Source organism: Canis lupus, chromosome 6 (genome assembly GCF_048164855.1).
Source record: "Canis lupus baileyi chromosome 6, mCanLup2.hap1, whole genome shotgun sequence".
Classification (NCBI taxonomy): Eukaryota; Metazoa; Chordata; class Mammalia; order Carnivora; family Canidae; genus Canis; species Canis lupus.
This window is the reverse complement of record NC_132843.1, coordinates 70,985,871-71,004,910: the sequence shown is the minus strand read 5'-3', so window position 1 is coordinate 71,004,910 and position 19,040 is coordinate 70,985,871. Positions and strand designations below refer to the sequence as shown.

At 46.2% G+C, this 19,040-nt stretch overlaps 1 long non-coding RNA gene across 2 annotated transcripts in view; it reads right to left on the bottom strand.

Annotated features, from left to right (window-relative positions):
* Window positions 1-909: 909 nt before the first annotated feature.
* Window positions 910-19,040, bottom strand: part of LOC140635869 (uncharacterized) — a 37,016-nt gene continuing 18,885 nt past the window's right edge. The window contains exons 2-4 of one of the 2 annotated variants that reach the window (XR_012033188.1): window positions 5,547-5,837; window positions 4,349-4,542; window positions 910-2,425 (exon numbers count right to left, since the gene is read on the bottom strand). This is a non-coding gene — a long non-coding RNA (uncharacterized lncRNA). The remainder of the gene's footprint in view (window positions 2,426-4,348; window positions 4,543-5,546; window positions 5,838-19,040) is intronic. The other variant, XR_012033189.1, reaches the window with a different exon arrangement.

Here is a 19,040-nt window from a genome sequence, read left to right as displayed (position 1 = left end):
TGTCCTTGCCGATATCGGTGACCTGGAAGCCTCCTGAGATTCCTGAGACTGTAGGTAGGGCAAACCGTACTAGCAGAGCCATAATCATAATGGCATCTGCTGTGTACCAGGCACGCTTCTAAAGGCTCTGACATCTATTACCTCATGTAGTTTTCAGAGGAACCTTTAGTAGTAGGCCTTGTCGTCCTTACTGTCACATGAGGAAACCCAGGAACAGGAAGACTAAGTAGCCTAAGATCGCACAGGTAAGAAGTACAGAGCCAGGATCCGAACTTATGACTCTTAGGCTCTCAGGCTCCAGAGACCACAGCTTTATCCTCCTTGCTACGCTACCTGGAGTCAGGGAGGGGGAACCCTGGGAATCATGCAGGAAGAGATTTCTTCTTCCCCCAGGTGGTAGGAAACCCACTGGTTACTTCAGTGCATGGGGTTTTACCCCACAGATCCATCCCCGTGCCTGCCCCTCCTACGGAGGTCACCTGCCTGTCATGCATTCAACACCCGGAGGGAGAATCTGCTCAGTTAGCTCAGCACCACCCAGGAAAGGAATCCCTCTCCAGGTCACAGGACTCCTGCTAGGCCCCTCATAGGCTTTTGGCTAGCCTCCAGATGGCTGCCTTTGCAGAGGAGAGGATGCCAGTCCAATCAGTTGTGACCAGGGTGGTGGGAGGTCATGTGGTACAGAGGAATTAAATGCTTCCCTGCAACCCGAAAGAGCTTGACTAAGACGGGAACCCACAAGGAAGAGTGTGGCTGCTTTGCATCCCTAATTATATTGAATTGTACTGTCTGTTCACTTAGAAGTCTTAAAATTTAAAAAAAGTAAAAAAAATTATACACACACACAAAGTGTATATATACATACATATATATGATTGTTTAATAATAATGAAAAATAAAACTATCCAGTCGTAGAAGATTGGTTGAATAAATTAAGATCCACCCAAACAGCAGATTGCTATACAGCTATTAAAATCAATAGCTGTATAGCTATTGAATAGCCTGGGTGGCTCAGCGGTTGAGCGTCTGATGCTACTCCCAGCAGACCCGACCTGCAGTCGGTGGTGCTCTGGGGTCTCCAGGGGCTTCCTTCCCAAGGCCGCTGAGCGGTCTCCAGTCCTTTTACCTGGTCTTGTCTGTGTTGAGGTGCCACACAGCCAGACAAGCCTGGTGGCAAAAATCCAGCCCCTGTGACTTATGTGACCTGAACATGTTTCACTTCTCTGGCCTTCAATTTTCTCCTCCATAAAATGGGCCCACGCTAACCTACGAGCTATCTCGTAGGCTCAGGGTGTGATCCTGGAGTCCTGGGATCGAGTCCCACATGGAGCCTGCTTCTCCCTCTGCCTGTGTCTCTGCCTCTCTCTCTCTCTCTTTCTCACATGAATAAATAAATAAAACCTTTAAAAAGAAAAAATAAAATCAATGCTATGTAAGTGTATTTATTAACACAGAAAGATGTTTTCAATATGTCAAGACCAGCTTGAAAAACAAAATGGATATTCTGATCCTGTTTTCATAAAAAGCGTATATATGTGTACAGAAAAATTTCTCATTTATACACACAAAATGTTGAGGCTATCTTTGATAGGAAGTATGATAACTTGAGTTCCTTCCTTTTTACTTACTTATATCTACATTTTCTATAGTGAACATGTGTTTCTTGCATAATAAACTCGGTATTTTAAAAATCTAATAGTATGTTGAAATAGCCTTAATTTTGTCAAAAGATCCATCTCTCCTTAAACGTGAGAAAACAAAATTTTCTGAATTTCTTGTTCTCTTTCATTTGTTCCTCCTGCTTTTGGTGGAAAGCAAACAGTATTCACTGTGGAGAATGACTCGAGGCCAGGAACTTGCCTTGAAGTAATGGCTTATGAGAGAGAGGGGGCAGTTTAGAGATTTATCTAACCCAATTCCTTATTTAGCAGATAAGGAAACTGGACCCACGGACTTAGCTAGTCTTCTAAGTGCCTAGTAGCAAAAGCTCAGCTGCAATGCAGGTCCTCAGATGCCTAGCCCAGGGCATACTCTGCACCATCATGCCAGGCCATGACATCGGCCCTCTTGATGCTGAGAGGAGACTGAAGTCACTTATCATGGAGATGATGACTCTCAGTATAGGAAGAACTATTATGCTAACCACAATCAGTCACAGTTCTTCGGCTCTACAAAGAGGCAGACGTGGAAGTTGGGTTTAACTTACTATAGATACCATGGTGAGAGTTAAGACACTGTGGTGGGTGATAGGAAGATAATTCTGGTACTTCCTTCTGGAAATCTATCTGGAAAGGTTTTGTGTGATTGCACATGAAGGCAGAGGCCCGGACACAAGTCTGGTCCCCAGATTCCTTCCTCTTCTTCAGTAGCTAGGTCATAAATGCTGCTTGGGATATTTTCATTCCTCTTCCCAACACTCATCTTTCTGGAAAGTAGAATAGTGACAGTAAGTCCAGATCAGCATGGTATAAACATTGTTCTTAGCCCTTTGTGAAACCAGTTTTGAGAAGCTGCACTGATAATATTGGTTTGTCAACTTCCCTAGAGAATTCTTGGCATTAGCACTACCACATTCATCAAGATTTTTGGTTGCACACATCAAAAACCCCACTTGACCCAGTTGAGGCAAAAGAGGGACTGTATTAACTCATGGAATTCAAGGAAAGGTTGAGTATCTAAACTATGCAAAGATCAGGGATACATGGAGCTAGGCCTCAGGAATCATGAGAACCGAGGACGTCAGTCCCGGGCAGGCCTTGGTCTCTGTTTCTGGCCTCTGCTTCTCACACATGGTTGCTTCATCCTTTTTTCACTGCAACAGGCTGACTCCACTTCCCATGGCCATACTTCCACCTGACAGTCTCCATCACTAGGCACGAATGTTGCTGGGGATCTCTCACTTGTCCCAAGTTAAGAGATCCCTGTGGAAGGGCCAGTGCGGGTAAGCTATGACCAGGGCGCTGGGACATAGAAATACATGACAATTCCAACGGGAATGCAGTGTTTGTCCTGGAGGAAGAGTCCAGGAGACTAGGAGGTATTTGCTGAGACAAGGATATCCTCTTCCCCCTCCTTAGAGATAAGGGCTTGAGGAGAACAGCCTGAACAATGAGATGGGAGTGGAATCCTTAAGAAGCCGAAATAAAAACTCCCGAGAGGGGAATGTGCCTGGCTAGGGATATCCACCCTTACAATGATTGACATCTGGTGGAAAAAAACCTGGAGCAAATCTCTCCTTGATTGGGCCTCCAAAGAGAGCACCTGGCTGTCTTAGGGAATGAGACAAGTTTCAAGAACCGTGCCCCCCCACCCTTTCCCAACCCACTCTTAGAGAACTAAACCGTGGGGGTAACCATCCTGCCATTTTAACTATATTTATAAATCCCTGATCCTTTATGTAGGGCTTTTTTTCTATTCTGCACTTAGCCCAAATGTTGCTATTTTCACAGAGGAAATCGGAGGAAAGAGGCTGTAATTATAGGTCAGACACCAGTTCCGGAAGCAGCCAAGGCAGCAGAGAGCCCATGGCTCCCTGCCCTCTTCCGGGCTGCACCCTGGACCTCTCCCCCCCTTTGCTCGGGCCTAGGGCAGCGCTCGTGCCTTTGTCCCCTTCTCGTCTCTTCCTTTGTTCACCAGCTCCACATATCACGGGACGGAAAGGGAAAGTTAGAAATAAAAGCCAGTGAATTAAAGCACCACGATGCTTGGACAGACCTGTCTCTTGGAGATAATTCAAATGGAAAAGAAAAGGGGGGAAAAATAACACATACACACACACATTTCAGGTCATTGGCCTTTTTAAACAGACCGCCGGCAATATTTACTCCTCCCGAAATAGCACAGTCACATGAAATAAAACCGTGTTCGGTAAAGCCCGCAAAACAAAAGGACAATTTACAGGCTGGCACACTTACTGAGAGTCCTCTGTTTGCCAGCCCCGGATCAGGGCCTGCAGCTTCCTGACTCTCCTGGCCACCTTCTGCCCAAACCCTGCGGGACATTGGGGGGAGTGGGGGTCAAGGTCACACTGCCTTGGAGACCCTCCTGGACATTTGTCCCCTCCAATAATTTGGGAAGGTGGCCGAAGGGTGGAGAACAGGGCTGTGACAAGGATGTGGCGAATGTGGCCTCCATCATCGAACAGGTGCCTAGAAGTGCAGGTTGCAGACATCACAGGAACAGTGCCCCTCACCAACGGTGGCCCTCACCCTCCGGCATGGCCACCTCTGTCTCCCGTCCCTCCTTTGGCTCTGTCTTTTTTGTTGCCTACCTCCCCCCATCCTCTCTTGACTTTCCTTCATTTACCCCATACCCTTTTTTATATTCCCCCTTTGCCTTCTCTCCTTACCTCTTCGTTGTGCTCGGGCCCCCGGGGGACCTTTCCTGAGCAATCATGCTGTAGCCTGACGGGTCAGTGAGTGGACAGGCACAGGCCAGGTCTGGGCTTGTGGTGACCTCCCATGGGGGCTCAGACCTCACTGAGGTCTCAAGGAAAGCTTCTCAGCTTCACCCTTTGAAACTCTTCTCAGTTGCCCAAGATTCCTTTTACAAAGCCAAAAGCCATTTGAGAAAAAAAAAAAAAAATTCATTAGCTTGGTGAGTATGTTTCCCAAAACCCTTCAAAGCCCCTTCACATTCGCTGATGTAATCTTTACATGGACCTCAGGGAGTGGGCAAAGCAGGGGAGGAAGCAGAAAAATAAGGAGGTTCAGTAACCGATCCCGAATCAGTCAGAGAACCCTGTTCTCTGCTCCCTGGGCTTCTGTGCACAGAGAAAAAAGAGGAAAATAAGAGCCATTCCAGTTGCCAGAGAGAGGCTCTTCTAGTATCCAGGGTGAGAGTTACAACATGAGCCTGAATCGCTGGCTTATCACATGTTGGACACTTGGTTGACAGTGGAGCTCATCACCTGGAACCTCACGAGGCCTCCTTCACGGGGGCTCCACGTTTCCTGCCCTTACATCACAGTCTAGCGGCTGTCACCTTCGTGTGTGTTCACTGCCAAAGCTCGTCCAACGAGGCGCAAGGGGTTAGCCAGTGATGTGCATAACACATACTCCAATTTTTTCAAGTGTTTTGTGGTTGTGAAGAAAATTATCTTGAGGGCTCCAATGAAGTTTGTCTGCCAACTGATCAACCGATCAACCAATCTAGCTATCATCTAGCTATCAACAAATAGTTGCTGAGTCTCAGCATCATGCTACGTGATAGCATGTGTGAGGTTCTGATGTTTGTGGGGAAAGGAAACCTTGCCGAGCCCATGTGCTTTCACTTCTAACAGCCAGCACCTGTGTCTCTATGTCAAAGGGCTGTCCTCAGGCTGTCAGGATGTCCTTTGCCTGGGGACCCTGTGAGGTGAGGGCCTGGACCGTCCACACCCATGGAGCAGCCCTGGACCAGTGACTGACAGGACAGGGGCGTTGGTCCCCAGTGGGACTGAGCTTGTCACTTGATTTCATTCCCTGTTTGGCTTCCACATACTCCCCAGGCTACGTTGCCATACTCCTGATTTTTCCTGGAAACACACCCATAAAAACCACTCTCACCTCAATTCTTGTTTTAGGATGTGCTTGCTTTGTCTTGGGCTCCATCCCACGTTGATATCAAGGATCAGAGTAAACGAGAGAGATGAGGGAGGCAGACCAGGCTCTCCTTCCAGCACCACAGAAGCCTGTCAGTACAAGCTGTAGGTGGGGTCTTCCTAAGGGCCAGCGCCCAGGCAGGGAGGGGAACCATGTTCCCAAGTCTGCACGGGGTACAGCCCCGGGGCGGGGGAGCCAAGGACTGATAGGAACTTAAGATCCTTTGACACCTAGGAGTTTCCAGGTTGAAGAATGCTAGAAGACAAAACCGAGACAAGAGAACATCTGCAAAGTGGCCAGAGATGACAGCCATGAGCATTTCTCCCAAGCAGCTTCCACGGAGCAGAAGTCCCTGGGCAGACCTGGGCCTGAGCATCTGGGAACTACCATCTGGGATGCCCAAAAAGAACTGAGAAAAGGAATGAAGTATTGAGACGTTGATACAACACGCATGAGCCCTGAAAACCCAAAGGAAAGAAGCCAGACAAAAAAGGCTACCTAGTGCACGGTTCCACTTACATGAAATGTGCAGAAATAGGCAAATCCAGGGAGATGGAAAGTAGATCAGCAGTTGCCAGGGGCTGGGGCAGGAGAGGAAGAGGAGTGACTGCTTCATGCACACAGTTTCTTTATCAGTGATGGCGATGTACTGGAATTAGTGGTGATGATCGCAAAAACCTTATGTAAATACTAAAGTCCTATAAACTGTGCACTTTAAAGTGGTAAAATTTGGGATCCTGGGTGGCGCAGCGGTTTGGCGCCTGCCTTTGGCCCAGGGCGCGATCCTGGAGACCTGGGATCGAATCCCACGTCGGGCTCCCGGTGCATGGAGCCTGCTTCTCCCTCTGCCTATGTCTCTGCCTCTGTGTGTGTGTGTGTGACTATCATAAATCAATAAAAAAACAAAAATTTTTTTAAAATTTTTATTTATTTATGATAGTCACAGAGAGAGAGAGAGAGAGAGAGGCAGAGACATAGGCAGAGGGAGAAGCAGGCTCCATGCACCGGGAGCCCGACGTGGGATTCGATCCCAGGTCTCCAGGATCGCGCCCTGGGCCAAAGGCAGGCGCCAAACCACTGCGCCACCCAGGGATCCCTAAAAAAAACAAAATTTAAAAATAAAATAAAATGGTAAAATTTTGTGGTATGTAAATGGTATCTCAACAAAACGTAGGGAGGAAGGAAGGAGAGAGGGAGGGAGGAAGGAAGAAGGGAAGGGAGGAAGGAGAAAGGGAGAACAAACAAAAGAACTGGGAACTTTGGGGCAGTGGAAGGAGAGGCTGGAGTCCTCCTTCATTGGGGCTGCAAGTTAGTAGAATTTTGGATATTAATGTATTAATATGTACTCCTTCCTCTTTTGGCTGGTGATGATTGGAATCATTAGTGTTATGTAAGTGATGAAGGAGGGAGGACCTCTGTGGCTGTACGCGGTGGCGGTCCTGCTCAGTGATATATTTCTGTAAACTTCTTCAGCACCTAAGGTCTCCACTGCCTAAGATATAAGGATGAAGGAGATAGAAGGAGACTTTTTTTCCTAATGATTTCATTAGTGTCCATCTCATTCCCCCAACTACAATGTAAACTTCTGAGGGTAGAGATCATGTCCTTTGAGGGAATTTGGGATTCTCTCTTCTTTTCCTTGACCCTGTGACCTCCCCACGCTGACTCTAAACTGAATGTAGACCTGGGGCCTGACGCCAGGGCCCACGCTGGATGAGTCTTCAATCCTCTGTTCTATTGGCTGCTAATTTCTCTACCTTTTTCTCCAAGGATCAGGGATGGTTCACAGTTCCAGAAACTTCCCTCATTTCTGTCCTAATACTTGGCATTATTTGCTCCCTTCAACAGGAAAGCAAATTTGATTTCTGGAGGTCACGTGATACCTGCTTTTTCTTGCTCACAAGACATGCCAACACGGAGCAAGCATATAATGTGACCACCAGGGTAATATATTTGCTATTAAACTCCAGCAAGATTGAGGCTTATGCATCAAAGCCAGTTCAAAAATCACTACACGTTTTCTCTTTCAGTGGAAAAATAAAGAACTTCCAATTAAACTGTAGAATGGAGCTCCTTCCATCCAGTCCCTCCTGTATTTCCTAAACTTCTGGGAATAAAAATAAGTCCTGTTCGGACTGCAGTTAGTTAGTTCCTTTCTACTCTAGAAACTTCTCCATTGTCCTTTGTGTGCTGTGCTGGGGGCCTGAGGCCTCCACTCCTCACCCCACTCCTCTGCCCGGAGAAACAGACTTGTGCCGCCGGGCCAGGCCTCCATGGGCTCACACTTCATAAGGGGGTCTGTCTCCAGACACCCAGGTCAGGTGTTTACTCAAAGGCTTGGATGAATAGGAATGTCACTTCCTTGTTTCAGAATTGGCAGAGTGCCCACCCCTCCCTACCGGCTGAGGGCCAGAGGTGCGAGGTCTACAGGTCCTCTCTACAGGCACATTCTCTCTCTCTCTCTCTCTCTCTCTCTCTCTCTCTTTAAAGATTTTATTTATTTATTCATGAGAAACACAGACGTAGGCAGAGGGAGAAGCAGGCTTCATGCAGGGAGCCCCATGCGGGACTTGATTCCCGGTCTCCAGGATCACGCCCTGAGCCAAAGGCAGATACTCAACTGCGGAGTCACCCACGCGTCCCTAAGGCACATTCTCAATGTCCCCGAGGCCCAGCTACATCTGGACTCAGAATTTCTGCCTCCTGAGGGAGTATGAGTGTTTGTGTATTTTACATGTGTGCTCATGGGGCTGGTATATGCATACTATAGGTTAGAGTGTTTGGGGGGCATATGATATATATCTACACACACATATATATTTATACACACACAAGAACACATATAGATGTGATTTTTCATAAGTGGTATCAAATGATATATTGGAAAGCTGTTTTCTAAGCAAATAATAATAATGGATATTACCGAGTGCTATGGACTAATCTCATTTAACCTTTAAAGCCATTCTGTGAGGTCGGTACCATTGGTATCCCCATTTCACAGATGAGGAGACTAAACTGTGAACAGAGGGAATAAAGTTAGCCTCTGGGGAGTGGCCATACAGCTAGAAAGGGGGCAGAACCTGGATTTGGACTCCTCTGACTCAAAGACTCTGCTCTTGACCATATAGCCCAGCAACAGTAGGCAACACAGGCTAGCAAGAGTCTTGAAGTTTGTTCATTCATTCATTCATCCATTCATTCAGATAACATTTGCCGAGTGCCTTAACGTGGGCTAGATTATGGGAGTAAAAATATGAACAAGACACAGATCTTCTTGAGACTCAAAGTCTTTTGAAGTAGACAAGGGTATAAATAAATCATTGCAGCTCAGAGTAATGAGGCACATTGCAAAGAGAACAAAAGATAAGCCATTAGTACTACCCAGGGAAGTTATAGATGTGACATTTTAACTGCATCTCAAGAAAAGAAAAAAGAGAAGCTATTTGCTAGAGAGTTAAACTGGAGAAGAGAAAAGCAGGAAAGGCCACTTCAGGCTGAGCAAATAGCATGTGCAAAGTACTAGAAATGTCAAGTGTGTTGTGTGGCTGCAGGTAGAGAGTAAGGGAAGGGAGCTCACAGATGAGCATTCAGACCATGGAGGTCTGGACGCTCTGCTGAGAAGTATCTGCTTCATTGTGTCAGCACAGGGGAGCCACTGGGGCAGCATGATCATGGTGGTGTTTTAAAAGGACAGCTAAAAATAAATAAATAAATAAATAAATAAATAAATAAATAAATAAATAAATAAATTTTTAAAAAAAGGACAGCTAGACAGCATTCTGGAGGAAGTTTTGAAGTGGAGGCAGGATGGGGAGCAGGTGAAGTAGTTATGCATAGAGGCAGTAAAATAGTGGTTCTCAACTCTGACTGCCTAGGAGCATCGCCTGAGGAAGGAGCATGGAGTTCAAGAAACGTCTGGGCTGGAGATATTTTGGGAGAGACATGAACATCTGGGGAGAGAGTTGAAGCTATAGAAGTAGGTAGTGTTTTGATTCAATTGGTCTGGGTTACAAATGGGATAAATGGTAGGCTTTAAAATCTCCCCACTTGATTCTTTCTTTTTAAAAGATTTTATTTATTTATTTATTTATTTATTTATTTATTTATTTATTTATTTATCAGAGAAAGAGAGAGCAGAAACAGAGGGAACAGCAGGCAGAGGGAGAAACAGGCTCTCCATTGAGCAAGGAGTCTGACGCCAGGCTTGATCCCAAGAAGTCTGAGCCTGGGATCATGACCTGACCTAAAGGCAGACGCTTAACCGACTGAGCCACCCCAGTTGATTCTAATATGCATCCCACACTCTCCTACATCTGTACAAGGTACTTTTTTTTTTTTCAAAGATTTTATTTATTTATTCATGAGAGACACAGAGAGGGAGGGAGAGACACAGGCAGAGAGGGAGAAGCAGGCTCCCTATGGGGAGCCCGATGCAGGACTCGATCCCAGGACCCCGGGATCATGACCTGAGCCGAAGGCAGATGCTCAACCACTGAGCCACCCAGGTGCCTCCAGTACAAGGTACTCACCAGGGAACAGAGGACCTTGAGCAAGTTTCTTAGTATTTTTAAGCCTTTTGATTTTCTTGTCTGTAAAAGGGAGATGTTATTAGCTTGTACTTCAATCAGAGAAGGTATCAGAGAAGGTATCTACATGTTTGAGCACTGCTCCTGGCACATAGTAAGTATGCGGTGCCTAGTTAGCAATGATTCAGGAAAGAGATGATGAAGATTGAAACTAAGTCAAAGGCAGGCGAGATTGCAAGGAGGATATGAATTAGAAAGACATTTCAGGAGTGAAAATACAGAGCTTAATGAATGATTAGATAGATGGTGGGTGAGGAAAAGAGAAGACTTGAAGAGAACTCCCTGACTTCAAGCTTGAATACTCAAGAGATGGTGTCCCCATCTTGGATGATGGGGTGCAAGGCCAGAGGAAGGATAAATGTTGAGATGGAGAAAATAAATTAGATTAGACGTATTGAGCATGCTACCTGGAGGCATCTAGCAAGAGGTTGGAGTTATAGTCTGGAGCTCAGGAGGGAGATCTAGGCTGTAGATATTTGGGGAGAGCCACTGGGTGAAAAGTTGAAGCTAAAAAAGTAGCTAATGTTTCTCTAGGAGAATATATATAGTGAGAAGAGTTGCGGGCCAAGTACGGAACACGGTGACTGTCCATAGTTAAGAGATTGATAAGGGAGTCTGTCCTCCAAGAATGAGGTAGGGGGTACAAAGATGAAACAACAGGATAATTTATCATAAGGAAAATACTACTATCTGCAGGGAAAGACATAAGCCTGGTATAGGGAAAGGTCTGGTTGAGAGTTGAGCAAAGTAACAAGTTTTTTTGTTTTTGTTTTTTTTGTTTTTTGTTTTTAGTCACTTTGATTCTAGGATGCTTTTAAAAAACTTTCAAGTTTGGGGCACCTGGGTGGCTCAGTCAGTTAAACATCTGAATCTTGATTTCAGCTCAGGTCATGATCTTAGGGTCATGAGATCAAGCCCTGTGTGGGGCTCTGTGCTCAGCAGGGAGTCTGCTTGGGATTCTCTCTCTCCCTCTCCCTCAGCCCCTCCCTCTGGCCTCTCTCTCTCTCTCTCTCAAATAAATAAACAAATCTTAAAAAAAAATACTTTCAAGTTTTCTCATTTTTCCCACTCCTTCCTAAGGGCATCTTTTCCATCCATATCTGGATACAACACTGGAACAAAAAGCCTTAGCCACATCTTGCCTGTGACAGTCCTATACTGGGGCTGCTGGGAACCCCCATACTGGGCAAAGCTGCATGCATACATATTATATGCAGAGCCCCTGGCTTGAAGCTTTTAAGGATCCAGGCCCCTGATACCCTGCTCCTCTCAAACTTCCTGTGCCTCACAGGGCCTAGCTGACCTCTCCCTCCACTGGAGGAAGCCACTCCTCTATCCCACATTCAGGCTCCCTCATCTCACCCCTATCCACCAGAAAACAAGCCTTCCAAGTAGCAATGTCCCACTGAAAGGTTTCGACAACCCAAGTCACACACCGAGTCTCAGAAGTAGGTAGCCTTGGGAATCAAAGCTGCATAATGGCCTGGGCCCCAGGGACTGTAGAAGACTTTCTGAAGCTCACATCTCATATTAGTGGTTCTCAAAGTTTGACAGCAGCATCACGTGAGAGCCTGTGAGAAATGCAGATTCTCAGGCACATTCCAGACTTACTGAATCAGGAACTCTGGGATGGAGCCTAGCAATCTAGGTTTTTAACAGGCCCCCCAGTTGATTCTGATGCATGTTCAAGTTGGGAAAACCACTGTCCTGCATAATTAACAGCACTGAAAACATGAAGGTTAGAAATCCATCTCTTTATGTACGTCTCTCTCTGGTACATAATTCTGCAGACAGTAGAGCTCAAGAAAGGCTATTTAGCAAGTATTTATTGAGGATCTGGTATGTGAACAACCCTTCATAACAAAAGTACAAATACATACAGATACACACACACACACATGCACTTTTTCTTTGGGAGTTTGTACTTCCAGCGAAATTAGCAGGACAAAGACAAAACTTAGTCAAAGACAGTGTAAGGCAACATATAAGGGTTGAAATGAGTGGTCTGTAAATGACACCACAAGGAAGTGATCAGCCAAATCTAGAATGTTAGACATTACACAGGATAGTTAACCTGGTCTGTTTATTTAATCAATGGCATGGCGGAAAAAGTGGAGGAAGGACTCTTTTAGTTTAGAAGGTGTTAAAAGAGAACTCACAGACGTAACCAAATGCAATGAGAAAGTTCGTTGCTATTTGAATGCTGATTAAAATACACTCAGCTCTAAAAATCATATTTTTAAAGATAATTTAGGGAACTTGACTGTAGACTGAGAAATAGATGGTAGGGAGGAGTTAGTGATTTTATTAGGTGTGAGAATGGCATTGTGGCTGTGTAAAAAAAAAGGTCCCTTTTTTGAGGTGCATGCTGAGATATTTGGGAATAAATTGACAGAATGTCTGGAATTTGCTTTAAAATGGTTTCCTACCCCACCCAGCCCCCCAAATACAGAGGGAGGAGTGATGAAATAAAATATGGCAAAACTTGATGGCTCATAGAAGCCAGCAAATGAGTCCATGAGGGTTTTTTTTATGCACGTTTGGAATTTTCCATGGTAAAAGCTTTGGGGCTTGCTTGTTTGTTTTTTAGTGAGTGTAGACACAGATGGAACAGTTCCCAGGCGGGTGCCCATGGTAAGGACTAGAATGGTTGGTGGAAGAGATGAAGCTGAGCGCTTCCTCCCTCCTGGCCTCCCTCCCTCTCTTGCTTCCCATGAGTTAGTATCTGCCCCCCACCAAGCAGGGTGCAGTATTAAAAGCAGCCCGGTGGGAGCAGTGGGTGTCTTTTGGGGAGTGGGGAGATTGCCTGGGGAAGTTGGCAGCCAGAGCACAGAGGAATGTGGGGAATGCCCAGCTGGGTATCTGGCTGGACTTTGCACCATCCACCCGTGATGGGGCTTCCCTGCAGAAAGGGGAGTGATGAAATCTGTGCTCTGGGTGAATTGATTTTGACACGCCAGGCAGCACAAAATGAGCTGAGAAGTCTGGTAGAGGGTCGTTAGTGAGGTCTAGGCACAAGGAAGTGATAAAGGCTGGGACCGTCTGGGGGTGACCATGACGAGGGGGCCCGTAGAGTGACATCTCAGACGAATCAAGAATCAGCCGAATCTGGTGGCGCCTGTTTATGAGGCTAGCAGGTGTGAGTCAAAGCTTAACTTGAACGGCCGGGCAGATGGTGTTGTGTTTAAGAGAGATGAGGAGACTGGGCTGATTTTGAAGATGAAGGATTGGTTGGGAATGTGCAAAATCTGAGATGAGGACAGAACAGCCGAGCTCCCATATTTCCAAGAATAAACTGTTCCAAACAATAGGCCATTTCATGGGGAGGTGAGGAGACTCAGAGTCAAAAACATTGGTGAAATTTTTCACTTCGGCCTCCCCTCCCCACAACAAAGCCTGATTCAAGTTTGGAAACAGAGGCCCAAAAAGATCTGGAACTGTGAGGGATTTAGCAGAGATAAGAGGTGAAACCGAGGGGAGGGTGGGCAGGCAAGTGGGTATTTCCAAGGTGCTGAAGAAATCTTGCTTTTGACATCTTGCTCTCCCATGACATTTGCTTCCTGTTGTGATAGAACCTTCTCAGGGTTCCACGGGGCACGGCTCCAGTGGGGCACTCAGTCTGCTCTGAGGAGCTGCATCTCAGTTGGTTAACTGATGGCTGGGGAAGGACATTAGACAGGTGCTCCCTGAGGGTGGGACCAGCTCTATGACTCCAGCCCCAAGTACCCGGACACAGCATGTCTTTCTGGAAACGTGGGCTAGCTGCTGATGTCCACACCTCACAAAACTGAGGAATGCTTCTGCCATGATTATTTAATCACTGAGCTAGCAAACAAGAAAAAAAAAGTCACACGGGGCAGGATTTCAAGAGCAGAATTACTTCAGCTGCCTGTGGAAATAACACTGGGTTGTGCAACAAGACTTTTAGGGCGAAAAGGGCACATTAGATCTTGGTCTGAGAGTCTGACCACTCTTTAAAACACAGCCCATTTTTCCTTCTTTGGAACTGCGGATAGGATGCTGGTGAGGCACCCCCTTTGTATTTCCCCCCCAAGAAAAGTCAGAGAGAGAGACCTGATATTTTGTGACACCCCAGAAGCCTTGTGTTGGTTTCTTTCTGATTCTTCATTTCCAGAGAATGATACCAAGAAGCCAATAAGACACATGATAGATTTTTTTCTCAACTGCCTTCCTTCCTGCTGAACCTTCTCAAGCTCTGCCCCTCCCCTCTGCTTACCTCGCTCTCACCCCACCACAAACCCACTTCCTTGGCAGAGTCCTAGCCAGCCCAGTAACACCCCAAGTCTCCCCTGTCCACTGTGTTCTTCCTTCCATGGCTCCAGTTCAGGGGTCATGCCCAGGCAGCCTGATCCTGGCCGAATTTCTTACCTCACTCAGCAGCCCTGCACAGAACTGGCACTGCCAAGCTGGGTCACCTTGGAAGAAGGCAGGCGGGAGCCACTGGGGCAGGCAGGTCGGGGGGGCGGCGCTGAGAGTGCAGCTGACCTGGGCCCTCTCTTGACTTAATCATTTCAAATATGACTTCTTATCATTACGGTTCTTAATGTCATTAATATAGGAAGAAGAGCTACCATTGAGTGAGTGCGTAGCTATATGACAAGCACAGTGCTAAGCACCCACATGCCTTTTCTCATTTAATCCCCTCCCTGCCCCCTGCAAACACATGAAGTAGGTGCTATCACTATCCCCTTTGTAAACATGAGGAAATAAGGTTTAGAGAGGTTGAGCCACTTGCCCAAGACCAGAGAGCAACTAGGTGGCTGTACTGGGATACAGGCTAGGTATGCCTCATTCTCAATCCCCTGCTCTTTACCGTCATGACTCACTGCTTGAAAGGCATTTCACTTGACTTATTCCCACCTGCTGAAGTGGGGAAGACTATTTCAAACATGAAACTATTTGGGGGAAGAAGCCGGACACCAGGGATCTGGGGTCAGCCTGCCCCAGAAGCCAGAAGGACTTGGAACTGGTCATTTGCAGGGTAGCCTGTTCTTTCACAAGTTTGTGATCATCAAGCTCCGGCTTTGCCAGGCCTCTGGGCCTATTTCCTACTTGAGTGAATGGTAATAGGGCCAAGGTCATATTTCTGATTCCTTTGTGGATGAATTCACTTCCATTCCATCCTGTGGTCACGGATGGTAGTCCTGACTTTGGCCAACATTTTTCAAGTGCAGACCACTGCATGAGAACAAAGTGGTTTAATATAGCCCTCTGTTTTGAAAAAGAAAATTAATAAGCAAGCCATAAAAGCATGAACCTACAGATGGATGGTCAAGAGTTACAACCTTGTATAAAGATAGTTTTCTATCTGCAGTAGAGACCTAACATTTTAGTGAATCCCAAAAATCCCTTTTAGTGAAAGGCCAAACCTCGATATGTACTCCTTCTCTCCCAAAAGGTATACTGGGTAATGGTTAGAGGTATTCCAACCCAGTTGAAATATTATATCTTGTTTAATTGTTCTAAGCTTGTTGAGGTCAAGACATATCAACTCATCAAACATCCCTGAGACAGAAGTGAAATCTCTTAGTGTTCAGTAGCTCAGCATAGATCCAGTACAGGGCTCAGTATACAGTGGACATGAAGTGATACAGGGAAAGCTGTACAAATTGGCCTCTTGCAGTGATGGCTAAGATTGCAGAGCTGTGAATTGTCCCAAACAGGCTTTGGACCAGTGAAGGAGGCAACTTGCATTCTGCACACAGCTCTGCAGAGGGCTCGGTGGAGAGCCACGGCCATCTGTCAAACTTTGACCAGAGTGGAGGAGACAGGGAACATACTCATGCATGCAGAGATAGACTCAGAAACTCGCACCCAAAATATAGCACACATAACCATGAAGGGGGCCAAAGAGATGAGGCAAAAGAACCAAGTGGGTTTAAACAGGAAACAGATTTCCAAAAGAGGGAAAGCATGGCCCTCAGAGTTGATGTGTCCAAGTCTAGAAGGTGAGAATAGTGTGAGTCTATGTGGAGAAGGGCCTAGGTTAGAGAGTGCCCAAGGAGCTTCAGTTTGTGCGAAGAGAACTAGAAACAAAGCCAGCTGAGGGATCCTTGGGTGGCGCAGCGGTTTGGCACCTGCCTTTGGCCCGGGGCGTGATCCTGGAGACCCGGGATCGAATCCCACGTCGGGCTCCCGGTGCATGGAGCCTGCTTCTCCCTCTGCCTCTCTCTCTCTCTTTCTCTCTCTCTCTCTCTCTCTGTGTGACTATCATAAATAAATAAAAATTAAAAAAAAAAAGCCAGCTGAATTCTATGGCACCATGCCAACGCTAGTTGGTTGGGATAGTTCTAGCCCCAATCTATACCTAATCAACTAGTTGAACATTTATTGATCTTCTATAAATGAGTGACATTTGTACAAGATGCCAGAAATACAATGATAGTTAATACATAGTCTTCCTTTCGAAGAGCTTATGGCCCAGTCTAGTCAGGAAACAGTAAAGCAAAGAGGTGATAGAGGACCCTGTCATGAAGACCATGATGGACATCTGCCTGGGTGCTCAGAGCTAACAGAGGAGGAAGACCAAGCTCAAGGGGGTATCAGGGACGGCAGCACCTGACTTATCTTAAAGCATAAACAGAAGATGGAAGGCGAAAACGGTGGGAAAGAGCATTCCCAGGGAGAGTTCAGCATGGCAGAGGCACTGAAAGGAGAGAGGTGGGGCAGGGAATGTTGTTGAGAAATGAATTTAAAGGCACAGGCAGGAGGCAGGTTGGAATTTGAATGGCAAACCAAGGATGCAGTGGCAAAAACCTGGAGATGAAAGAGTTTAAGTAGGGAAATCATAGTGTTAGAGTTTAATCCTTCAGCAGTCAGCAGTCATGGATCTAGGGTGAGAAAACAGAAGAGCTTATGGAAAATAATGACAACATCTTCCCAAATGCCCACCAAACCCTCACTCTTACAAAGTTTCTCTCTCTTTTCCTCTTGTACTATTCAGTGTGCATATGGAGAAGATTGGGGAGGGCAGCCTTATTCTACTTGTACTAAGGAACACGAGCAGACCCGGGGTCGAGCTTGAAGGCCTCTATATGAATTTCTAGAATTCATCCAAAGGTGGTCTCCAAAGATACTCAGGAGACTGAGAAATGATTTGCTAGGAAAGTGCCTTCAAAGTTCTTACAGATATCTCTTACGTGCCATTCCAAAATTCCATGAAAGAAAGCTGGCTCTAGGAGTTGTCATATTCATGATCTTTAATGATATTAGCCCAGAACAATCTGAGAGTAGGTAGGATACACGAGAGAGAGACAGAGACAGAGACAGAGAGACAGAGAGAGAGAGAAAGACCAGTACTAGTTTTTGTATCACAATCCTATCCTGCTACCAGCATTTCTCTTTTTAACACTACTGTCTCTTTTGTGAGAACTTTAACCTATTTACATATGATTATTCTTCCTCTAAACCCATGGCTAAAATGCCCATTTGGTTTCTAAGAAGCAGTGGGTATTGGGCGCACGGACTAGCTTTTTAAATGGGTTTGTGTCTTTCAAAACAGGAAGCAGCATTGGCCAACTTCATTAAAAATCAGCATTGGAGAACACTTACTGAGGACTTAATTACGTAATCAGATTTCAGCTTGGGGGCTGGGAATAAAGTGAGAAAGAAAGAGAGAGAAAGAGACTGGTTGTACCTGGGAGGATGGAGAGCGCATGAGCAAGTGATGAAGACAGCTCAATGCCTCCCCTGTGAGCTGGCCTCTGTTAGTCACAGGTCCCTGAGCCTGGTAGCCAAGATAACCAGATCGGAGATGTCCTACTTCCCCAAGCCAAGTGGTTAGTGGCCCTTTTCCCTGGGAAGTGTCCATCCCCTTCCAGGTATGATTGTCATTAGTGCATCATACCTAATGGCAATGGTATTTCTGTAGAATAACAGCAGTTTGACATGAGACAGCACCTCTGCATTTTTCAAATCCAAATGGGTTAGTGCCCAAACTCATACTGAAGTTAGTGTTAAGACCTGAATCTTGCCTTTCCTGACTCCCACCAGGCTGCCTCCCTTTCCCTTTGCCAGTTTGCCCTCACCTTAGAGCAACACAAATGCAAAATAAACTTGAACCTTGTGTTGAAAGTTACATCCATGAGTCATGTTGAACAACAGCCTTTTTTCTCTCCACATTAACTGTATTTTTCCTCCACTGTGGCCCGAACAGGAATCAACCATGTAACATTAGTTCATCCAGTGGTTATGGGGTGCCTGTTATAGGATAGGCACTGTGTTTGGATTCTACAATGACCCGGGCAGGAAGGTGTCTTCTGATAGAATGCCCAGGGGGGATTTGTGAGTGCAGAGGAGAGAAGGTCACCTGAACTCATTCACTTTCAGGTGGTCAGCAAAACTAACGCAGAGGGAAAGATTTCCAAACATCTTAAAAACCCATGTGTGGAGAATGCTCCCAGAGCGAGAGGAAGAAAGCTCTGGGAATAAACCATCTGACATCAGCAAGGGAACTGATTGGGATGAGACCTTGTGTCTCTTTCTAAAATCAGAGTGGTTAGAAATAGCTGTTGGAGGGTGTCTGGGTGGCTCAGGCGGTTAAGCATCTGCCTTCAGCTCAGGTCATGATTCCAGGTCCTGAGATCGGCCCTGCATCAGGCTCCCTGCTCAGTGAGGAGTCTGCTTCTCCCTCTTTCTCTCTCCCTCTGTGTGCTCTTTCTCTCTCTCTCAAATAAACAAATAAATCTTTTAAAAAAGAGAAAGAAATAGCTGTTGGATGGACTGTGGGAAGAAGCAGCTGTGTCCTGAGTTATAGGACTGTCCTTTGGGTGGATGCCCACTTTGCTCTGTCCTACCCCCTCCACCCTTCTCACTTCCCATATCAGTTCTGGCTGGCCATTGCATGCTTATC